General features: G+C 35.4%; 1 pseudogene; it reads left to right on the top strand.

The window, feature by feature from the left end:
• The first annotated feature begins 1,457 nt into the window (after positions 1-1,457).
• Positions 1,458-7,564, top strand: LOC114180610 (annotated as a pseudogene).
• The last annotated feature ends 4,170 nt before the right edge of the window (positions 7,565-11,734 follow it).

Here is an 11,734-nt window from a genome sequence, read left to right as displayed (position 1 = left end):
TTAGATACTTCATTGATATGCATTGGTAAAATATCCTAAAGTATTGATACAAATATGTGTCAGATACGGATAGGTGATCTAGATTGAAGTATCGATGCATCATAGGTTGTTCGTAATGATCAGGTACGCTTCCACATTCTATTGTTTTGGGATATTCAGAACTACTTAAATATTGTTAGGTTTATTTCTCTTTTTAAATTGATCTGTTTTGATTCATATTCTAACAATCTTTGTAAGATCCGGGAAAATTTAATAGTTATTTAATTAATTATTTAATTAAGACGGGTAATGAGAACATTTAAAGCAATAAATGTGAGAAGCTATGATGTGGAAAAGTGCTAGCTCATGTGATTGGGAGTACTTTATGGTGTGTGAGGACTTAGGTTTGAGTCCTATGTGTGCCACTTGGATGTTATCTAAATTATGTGTTTTTGTGTGTTTATATATTGAATGCGTAGTGTAATGATAAACTCCTAAAATTGTAGGAGTTATCATGAAATATGGATTGGTTAAGTGGTTATGTACTTAAATTGTTAATTGATTGGTTGTGGGTTCAATCCTTGCTAAGAACAAAACTAATTTTTCTTTTTGGCAATTTTGGGTTGCATGGTATTGAAGGGACGTAGAAACCCTAGCTGCATATTATGAAGGCAGTCTAATGGGTAAGAAACCATTCAATAGTGGTTCATGAGTAGTCATTAGTAAGGATACTTAAGGTATTTTCGTTTTAGCATTGAGCATCTTTAATTTGGGTAATAAGTGAGAGAGAAAAGGCTAGTTGGAGAGGCAAAGAGTACCACGGTGGGTGTAAGGGTCGAATACTGGGTTTTCAGAAGGGAAAACTGATTGTAAGAGGGTGGAGTGGCTGGAAAACATTGTGGACGTGCAAGAGAGGGTTAAGGAAGCTTTTTGGATTGGAGATACATCAAGAATTTGTGGTTTAGCAAGAAATTCCAGGTAAGGGGAGTTGTTTTTCGCATGCTATTAATTGTGTACATCATTTCGTGCCTTGTACGATCATATGTGTTGAATTCTCTGCTTGTTATGTACAACTTTTCACGTTTCTGGGTTCAGCCCAGAAACCGCCTGGCGGGCATGCATGTGCCGCCAGGCGGTTCGTGCAGTTATGCATGGTTTTGTTGTCTGTTTGCTTAAACCGCCTGGCAGGGATGAATATCCGCCAGGCGACGTAACAGTGTTGCGTTTCTGTGTTTGCGAGTTGAACAGGGGCGTGGGGGGTTTCTGATTGTGATTTTATTCGTTGAAATTATGAAATGGGTTGAATTGGAGTCTGATGGTGTTTGAGAATACCTTTTATAATTTGACATGGACAAAGTTGGATTATCGGAATGGGTAAAAAACTCGAATTGAGTTGTTAGGATTCATGGTGAATGAACTTAAGGGGATTATGTTAAAGGAAATGGGAACAGTAAACTAGGTGTGTGTTATTGCGTAAAATGTCTACATGGTATGGCTTGAATTCTGGAGCACTTGGCATGACTCGGGTACAGAAACCTGGAGATTTCTGGGTTCTGATACACCGCCTGGCGGCGCCTAGCTTGTCGCCAGGCAATGACGGGAACAATGGCGTAATCTGTGTTGTGCTTGTGTGGTCGTGTGGGAAGAGTTACAAGTGATATTGGGGCTTAAAGATGGGCATAGTAAGAAGTAACATATTTGGGTAAGTATGTATGGTAATGGGAAGAAATTGATGGGAGGATTATGTGATGGGTTGTTGAGAGTTGAGCTAAGTAAAGAAAGAGATTGGATAATATCAGTTAATGGATTAGGATTCAAAAGTTTAGAATTCCGCATAAATGTTGTTAAATACCCTTGGGAATTGGATTATAGATTTTAAGTGGTTGATGCCTCGTAAGCTTAAAGGTAAGTTGTGTGATTAGACAATATTGTATGCAATGAAAGGCATGGTAGTGCAGCGTGAGTTAAGCATGATGAGAGTAGACTTGATAATGTTTCTAAACTGTGATATTTGATAGAGAATTCATAAATACTGAAGAACAGTTGTACGGTACATTCTAGGGTATTCGGGAATTGCATGATTAGTCATATTGAGTGCCAAAATCAGTAGCAGGGAGTTACTGGTATGGCACCTGGCGGTCTGCTGATACCGCTAGGCGATAGAAATCACTGTAGAGGTCCCTGTACTGCGGGGCACCTGGCGGCAAGGGAGTGCTCCGCCAGGCAGTGTGTGGAATTCAGTAGCGCTGGAAGGGCGCTGGCGCCTGGCGGTGGGACGTGAACCGCTAGGCGGCCTGAACTTGTTTCGCCAGGCGGCACTAGTTGACGCGCTAGGCATTTACGTGACAGGTTGTAAGTTGTGTGTGTTGTTTTAACTAATAAAGATACCTTGCTTGGATCGGAAGATGCTGTACCATGAGCGGGGAGGTTCATGGATGGTGATTAACATGTGATGATATGAGCGGGGAGGTTCATATCTTGTTACTCTCACGTGGGGATACGAGCGAGGTAGGTTCGTATGTTCCGTGCTCACGTCTGAGAGATGCCACGTGCGGGGAGGTACGGGGCTGGTGGATCACATGTGTTGGACTACGGGCGGGCAGGTCCGTAGAGTAGGACTACGAGCGGGGAGGTTCGTAGAGGTCGGACCACGAGCGGGCAGGTTCGTGCGAGCATCATGTTCCCGAGTCCAAGGCTAACCGGTTGTGTGATTTGAAGGCTATAAAGCCTTGGGGTTAAGGTCTTGGCCAAGAACTATGTATTGTGAATAAGATTGGGGTATGCTTTATTTTGCATGTTAAATATATGTTATTTTATTTTCTCAGCTCACCCTTTCTCTTTTTGTGTGTTTGTGTTTGGCGATGATCGTGTGATTCATTACACGGGAGCAGGTGTTGAAACAGGTGGAGCTGAGGATGACCAGCTGACGGAGTGAGGGATAGCTATGGGGACTAGCGCTAGGAATATTCTCTTGTGTATTTGCTATACGTTATTATGGACATAAGTTTTGGAAACTTATAACAATTTAATGTTATGTTATGAGTATTGGCGCGTGCTTTGTAATAAAAAAATTAAATTCTCCCGCGCTGGTATTATGATCTAGATGACTTTAGTTTTAAATTATTTCTTTTATTTATTTATTTTAAGTAATATTCCTTAGGGATGTTACAATCTTCCTATGGATTCTCTCATGCATTAATTGGAAGACTCACATAAAACTAATGATGAAACAATTTACTATGTATACAACTGGCATGGCACACTAGGAATGAACAATTATCTTTCATTTTCATGCAGACAAATATGTTTTCTCTACTGTATTTATTAAATCCCTTGCATGCACACCATACTACATGAGAGTCCATGCATGACTGAAAATGGGGCTTCTACTTCTTCAACTGAGAGAACATTTTTAAGTAAATAATATTTTATAAATTAAAAAGAGTATAAAAAAGAAAACAAAGTATTATGAGCAACTGAAATTTAAAGTAAACAAATAACAAAACTGTCAGAAATGGGATTTGAACCCATTCCCTCTTTCGAAGACCAGAACTTGAGTCTGGCACCTTAGACCACTCGACCATCCTAACATTTCTGACTATTGGCATGGCTTGCCGAAAATAAAGTTATATTGATTTAGTAAAGCCAATAAGAAAGTACACGTTGATCAGAACAATTTATGAAACGACATCAAAGTCCACTTTGATTTATGAACAACTCTTTCAGCATTCTTGAAACTCCTATACCTCAAGTAAAACCAACCTTTGATTTGTTTGCCTCAGAAAATTAGATTAACTATATTGGGATTCAAATATAAAAAAGGTGAAGGTTCAATAGCTAACACTATTATCTTTGAAACCTTGGATGGTTTTTTTTATCAGCAATAACTAATATATAAGTAAAAGAGTGAGACATTACAGATGCCTCAACCCATGTACAAAACTAAAGAAACAGAGGAGATAAAAAATGAACCTATAATACTAAATCTCCTTTTCAACATACAAACCCTCAAGCAACACCCAAATCCCGTATATGACAAAACACAAATGAGATGCATCTTATCATCTATATAGACCCAAAATATTACAAAGAATATATGTATACAATTGTATCGTAGGGTCATCTCCCACCAAGATAGATCTAACAATCTATATATAACATAAAATAAATTTGCAAAAGAATGGATGTCCAATACACCCTTACAAAACAACCTTTCCACTAGATTCAACAAGAGAAAATTTCTTCTTCACAATAGGCTGTTTATGATCATTCCAAGACATAGTTATCTCCTTTGCAATAAGTTTGACTCAAAACCTTAACACCAAAACAACACAACATAGGCAGCAGTGGATTATGGTGGCAGGGGGGCCTTGGCCCCCCAAAAATTTTTTAAATTTTTTTACAATATATATTTTTATTTTTTTAATTATAGATATTAGGTATTTTTATTTTTATTTTGTTATAAATATTAAATCAAATATTTTATTTCTTTTATAAACATAATAATTAATACTAATAAATAATAAAATATAAAATCAAATGTAATAAAGAATAAAGATTAAAAAGATTTATCAAGATATTTTTTGTTATTTGTTTTCATTATAGGTTGTGTTCTTCATAAATTGTTCTCACATTTCATTCTCATATGTTTTCTTTTGTTTTTGAAAAGAAAAAGATCTATTATTTTTTCTCTTATTTCTCCTTTATTCTCTTCCATCCTCGAGGAAGAAAAGAAGAAGGTAATTCTTTCATCTCACTTGATAGTGAAATATTAGTTCAATAATTTATTTAATGAGCCTCTTTTATATGTTTCTGAAGAGAAAAAAGATCAATTATTTTTGCTTTCATCTCTAAACTGTTCTCTTCCATCCTAAAGAAATAAAGAAGGTAATTCTCTTTTGTCTCACTTGATAGTGAAATATTAGTTTAATAGTTTATTTAATGAGCCTCTTTTATATTAGTTTTTTATTTTATCAACATAGAAGAAAAAATGATTGTACTGTGTGTTTTTTATAATTGAATTTTAAGTGTGGTTTGATTATCACCGAATTTTCTTTTGGTATTTATGTCTCTCAATTTTTTATTAGATTATGATAAATAATTTTTTAGTATTATTTTTTTTTAAAATAGGTATATTGATGAAGAATAAAAGAATAGATTCATTTTTTAAAAGTGATAAGAGGGAAGCTACCCGTGAAGATGAAAACAGGACAAATTCAACTCTTCCAGATATTCTAAAGCATGATACTAATGTTCCAATTGTTCAATCAGAGGAGCCCCCTTTTAAGTTTCAAAAAATTATAGGTGAGGAGTTTCATATTAATTCTTTGGAACGTGATCTAGAAAAAACGTCTTCAAATATGGGAATATCCAATGAGTCAAAGAATGAGATTCGAAGAGCTTATTTAAAATGGGGTCCATATCAAATGCAACCTGAAAATTATCGTTATGCTAAGGAAAAACATCCAAGGAGATTTCAATCTAGTTGGTTTAAAATGTTTCCTTCTTGGCTAGAGTATTCCCTGACTAATGATGAAGCTTATTGTTTGGCATGTTATCTATTTAGTTCAAAGCCAGATGGTCATTTTAGGTCAGATGTGTTTACTAAACAAGGTTTTAGATCATGGAGAAAGGTTAATGCAGGAAAAAGATGTGCAGTTCTCAACCACATTGGAGATAGTCCTTGCTCACCGCATAACAATGCAATGAAAGCTTGTGAAGACTTGTTGAATCAATCTTTGCACATTAATAACATTATAAATATTCAAAGTTCAGAACAAGTCTGCAAGAATCGTTTACGACTCAAATTCGTTGGCTAGCATTTCAAGCTTGTGCATTTAGAGGCCACGAGGAAACACCAGAGTCAAGTAATAGAGGTAACTTTCTTGAAATGATTAAACTTCTAGCATCATATAATGATAAAGTGGCACAAGTTGTGTTAGAAAATGCTTCGTATAATGCGAAGTATACTTCTCATCATATTCAGAAAGAAATCTTGCACATTTTCTCTAGAAAAGTAAGAAGTCACATTCGAGAAGAAATTGGAGATTCTAAATTTTGCATAATTGTTGATGAACCACGTGATGAATCTAAAAGAGAGCAAATGGCTATTCTTTTGAGATTCGTAGATAAGGATGGTAATATAAAAGAACAATTTTTTGATATTGTGCATGTTAAGGATACAACAACTGCCACTCTAAAAAAAGAATTGAGTGTCATTATCTCTAGGCATAATCTTGATGTTTCCAATATCCGCGGTCAAGGGTATGATGGTGCTAGTAATATGAGGGGAGAATGAAATGGGTTAAAAGCATTATTTCTCAATGATAATCCTTATGCTTATTATGTGCATTGTTTTGCTCACAGACTACAACTTGCTTTGGTGGCTGCTTCAAGAGAGGTCTTTCCAGTTCATCATTTTTTTTCAAATTTGGCTTTTATTATAAATGTTGTGTGTTCCTCTAGTAAACGTCATGATGAGTTACAAGCTATTGAATTAGATGGAATAACTCTATTGTTAGAAATGGGTGAACTTGAAACTGATAAAGGAAAAAATCAAATTGGCACTTTAAAACGAGTTGGTGATACTCGTTGGAGCTCGCATTTTTATTCCATTTGTAGTATGATGAAGATATATAATTCATCTTGTCTGGTTCTTCAAAAAATTATTGTTGATGGATCAACTTATTCTCAAAGGGGTGATGTTGATGCTGCATTGAATATGTTATCTTCATTTGAGTTCATATTAATTTTACACATGATGAAAGACATTATGGGAATTACTGACGGTCTTTGCCAAGCTTTGCAGAAAGAATCTCAAGATATACTGAATGCTTTGCATTTGATTTGTTTTACTAAAATTTTGATTCAAAAGTTGAGGGAGGATGGTTGGCAAAATCTATTGAAAGGTGTGGTATTCTTTTGTGAACAACATGACATTGATATTCCTGATTTTAATTCTACTTATGTTGCAAGTCATGGTTATTCTCGACATCAAAAAGATCATGTCACTATGGAACATCATTTTAGGGTGAATATATTTCTTGTTAGAGTGGACAAGCAGTTGCAAGAATTAAATGACAAGTTTAGTGAGCAAACAATGGAACTTTTAACTCTAAGCAATGCTTTAGTTCCTAAGGATGCTTATAAAGCTTTTAACATTAAGGATATATGCACTCTTGTGAACAAATATTATCCTTTAGATTTTAGTGAGCAAGAGAAGATTAGTTTAAAATTTCAACTTCAACATTTTATTATTGATGCTCCTAACCATCCAAATTTGAAGAATTTATCAACCATGCTTGAATTATGTCAATCTTTGGCGAGAACAGGAAAGTCAAGGACATTCTACTTGATTGATCGTTTAATTCATCTTAGTTTAACTTTTCCTATCTCTACAACTACAACGGAAAGATCATTTTCTGCAATGAAGATTATCAAAACAAGATTGCAGAATAAAATGGAAGATGAATTTCTTGTCGACAATATGATTATTTATATTGAAAAAGAAATAGTTGAAAATTTTAGTTCTGATTCAATTATTGATGAGTTAAGGGATCTGAAGGAACGAAGGACAATCTTTTAGATATTTGTGATTTCTTTTTTAGTTATCGTTATACTAAGTTATGTATTCATTTTTATTGTATTAGTGACAATAATGAAATGTATAAATTTTGGATGTATTATTTGGACTCCCCCAACAATGTTGGTCAAGATCCGCCATTGTCTTGAACTATATGTCTACTACAACATAAAAAGCATATTGATCTACTGTAACACTTACCCCAATTCCATTTCCACACCATTCATTCCTTGCCCATAACAAAATACTCCCTTGTGGTTAGTCCACAGTTAAGTCATGTTGTGTAAAGTTTTTTTTTGCTCTAAAGACCCCCCCACAAGTAGTACTTTTCTTGAAATCCTGTAAAACAAGAAATTCAATAGAATCACTATAAAATTTTGTTTTATGAACAATAAATTTGGACAGTGCCACTGAAAAGAGTTCCATGAAATATAAATATGACTCACTTCGGCATTGGATAGGGAGTAATGCAGAAGGAAAAATTAGAAGATCTGTAGTTTCAACCACAACACTTATGGCGAGGTCACCGTACATCATGTGATCAACCAGCTTGTCATAGGATCAAAACTGCAAAACCAAGAAAGATTTAATAGTTAATACTGAATGAAAGATTCTTTGTGTGATTCCATCACAAGTATATCACAAGGTGATGAAAGATTGACCCCAACAGAGGATGGAGGCACATGCTTAAGAAGACTAAGCATGTTTAGAAAGGAAGTTCACTAATCCTTCATCTCTTTCATTTGTGTTTTTTATTTTTGATTCCCTAAGTTGACTTAGTTGAATCAACTTTAGTTGACTTGCTGACCTTTGACTAGGTTTGACTTGTTGATTATAGTTGACATGACTTAAGCCAACATCTTAATCTATGTTTATTTGCTTTGTAGGTTAATTAGGAGTAAGAAAGCAATGCTAGGTGGCGCATGGTGATTGGGGAGCATAAATGATGTGGACGAGAGAGTAAAGCAAAGGCATAAAGCATAAAGTAAAAGGCATAAAACAAATGTACCTATGTACCTTTGGTCTCCTTTGTTTTTGGCACACTTTGGCCACTTTTTGGAGATATATGAGACACATTCTTTGTCTCCTTTTGTGTTAGAACGAAATTAGCCTTGCACACACCATAGTTGGCTCTTTTGTCTCTCATTTTTGTAACCTTATTTGACCTAGTTTCTAGAAGCTAGAGTTAGGTTTTTGTAGAGACATCCTTAGGTATATTTTATTTGCTTAGAGGCCCCTAAACTCTTCTATATAAGGGGTGCTCCTAGACATGTAAAAGGGTTGAACATTTTGAAGTAAAAATACTCTTGTGTCTCAACCATTTGTGAGAGTTTCCTCCCTAGGGAGTGAATACTTTTAAGCCTTATCTTGCATAGCAAGTGGCGGCACACATCTACTCATCTTCAAGGTTGCCATGGCCTCTAGCCTAGCCTTGTAGTGGCATGCTTCTCACAGTTTTACCATTTCTTTCCTTTCGATTTTATTGTTTCTTCTTCCTTTAATTGTTCTTGGTTTTCTATGGTTTATGTGCTTTCCATTTCCTTTTTGTTTGAATCAATCCATGATCTTCTTCTCTTAAGCTTTTTGAAAGGAACCTTCAGATCTAGATAGTTTGCTATCTTAATGTCCAGTGGGGATTTCACTTAGCTTTCTTAATCAACTCACACCATATTCAATAATCTTAAGAGGAAACAAGATAATCCTTCATCATTTGGTATCTAGAGCCTAGGTTATCTTGAATATGTTGTTTTTCATGTGCTAACCTTGTCTTGTTGTAGCTATCTTGGTATGGTTCAAATCCACTTCCATGACACACAAAAATAGTGCTGGCAGAAAAATGTGAAAATTTTAAAACATTAAACTGCACCAGCTCAGCGGTCCAAAAGTTACGTTTTTGGTGTCAAAAGAAAGCTCTTTGAGTCTAGTTTCTAGAAAAAAAAGAACCAACGCATTTGGAGTTCTGTGGAGAAAGTTATGATCAAATTAGTGAGCAAAGGTCAGATCTGCCAAGCATACGTGAATCAGCGTTTTCAGGTTCTTTTGTGGAAGTTTGGCTACGGTTTTTGCACCTATTTAAGCTCCTAAATGTGGTTGGATAACATGTCTTTGGATGCTTAGTCTTTGAGCCTCAAATCCATGAGTTTAAATGCATGATAGCTACATGTTTGTGTCTTTGTGTATGTCATGTTGAGTCTTTAAATGTGCTTAACTTTTGCTTGAGTCATATGTCATATGTTAACTTGAAGTTTTCTTGTTCTTGTTTTTCCAAGTATTTGAATCTTGCATTGACTTTATGTCTTGCTTGATGTATGCTCCATGAAATTGATTTTGGCCTAAAACTTGAGGAACTAAGTGTCCAAGCCACCTAAAACTCTTTCTCACCATTTTATGAAACTAGTTGTGGAAAGAAGAAAATTTTGCACCAATTTTTGCCTAAAAACTGAGAGCAGCCTTGCTCCTTGGTGAACTAAAAGTGTGTTTTTGACTAGGTGTTATGCTACTAGTTTTTCATACTTGAGAATTGGGTGATATTAGCTAATTAGTTCCATGCTTTAACTTGGTTATGATCTTTCTTGGTGTATGCATGATTTAAGACTTGAAAATGCTTGTCAAGTGCTTTCCATAGAGTCTTTAAAATGTGCTTTTCTTGTTTTAGTCTTGTTAAAAGTTTTGTCTCAAACTTTTCTTCTTTAGAGTTTAACTTTTCTTGTTTTTGTGCTTTTCTTGCTTGTCACTAGGTGTTCTTTATTTTGTCTTAGTAGTTTTCTTTTATTGAAACTCTTGGGATGTTGTGGCCAAATCACTTGTCTTGCATTTGAAAGGTTTTGAACAAGTTTTTAAAAGTGTTTGCTTTAGTCCTTTGGTGGATTTTGAGTGCTAGCCTTGCCTTGTTACTTTGGGAGAGTGATCTAAACACTTGGGTTACATTTTGGGTTGGATTTGGTCTCGGTTTTCATGTTGTCTAACCTCTAATCCATTTATTTTGTCTTGCATTTGAGTGTTTTTGTTGTAGGAATCATGGCAAGTTCATCAAATGCACTTACACCAAACAAAAACAATGCATTGATGAGATTGCTTCGGGATTTGGAGTTTTCTAGGAAGGTGGCCTTTGAACAATTGAGAAAAGACAAGGAGCAAAGTGACCTAAGAATCCAAGAGCACATTCAAAGGCTTGAAGCTAGGGAGAAAGAAAGAGAGCCTAGGAAAAGAGGGCATTCTAGGCGCAACCCATCACAAGAGAAGCAAACTCCAAAGATTCCTAAGTTCTATGGTGGAAGTGATCCCAAAATCTTCCTTGATTGGGAAGCTATAGTTGATCAAATTTTCATTGAAAATCATGTAAAGTATCAAGCACAAGTTGATCTAGTAGTTTTAGGATTTTTGGAGTATGCCAATACTTGGTGGCATAAAGTTTGTAAGAATTATGACCAAGGGCCACCCGCGGCTTCTTGGATGGACATTAAAACTCTTATGCGCACTAGATTTGTTCCTCCCTCCTATAGGAAGGAACTTCTTTTGAAGCTCCAAAGGCTTCACCAAGGTCCTATGAGTGTGAGTGAATACTTTAAAGAATTAGAGTCTCAAATGCGTAGGGTTGAAATAAAAGAAACAAACAAAGAGAAAATAAAAAGATTTGTGAGTGGTCTTAGAAGAGACATAAAAGACCAATTAGAGTTGTATGAGTACTCCACTCTTGAAAATGTTTTCACACTTGTCCTTGGGATTGAAATTCAATTGAAAAGAAAAAGAAGGGCAAAGAATAGTTACTCACCCAACCACTACTCTAGTCACTCATGGAAGGGAAATGATAAAAAGAAACATGATAAATTCCCTTCTAACTCTCATCAAGAACCACCAAGTAAAAGTAAGTCACCAAGTGATCACATTCACCATTCCATTTCTCAAAGATCAAGTTCCATTAAATGTTTTAAATGTTTGGGTTATAATCACATTGCTTTAAATTGTCCTACCAGAAGAACCATGGCCTTAAACCTTAAAAAAGAAGTAGAGAGTAAACATTCTTCTCCCCCTTCCCCCAAAGTACTTCTTCCCACAGTTCTTCTTCATGTGAAAGGATTAAACCCCTTGAAGTTGGATTGTTAATGATAAGGCACCAATTAAGACAAGTTTCCAAGGAACTTGACCCTTTTCAAAGACAAAACCTTTTTCATT

Source organism: Vigna unguiculata, chromosome 4 (genome assembly GCF_004118075.2).
Source record: "Vigna unguiculata cultivar IT97K-499-35 chromosome 4, ASM411807v1, whole genome shotgun sequence".
Taxonomy (NCBI): domain Eukaryota; kingdom Viridiplantae; phylum Streptophyta; class Magnoliopsida; order Fabales; family Fabaceae; genus Vigna; species Vigna unguiculata.
This window is presented reverse-complemented; position numbering and strand designations above follow the sequence as displayed.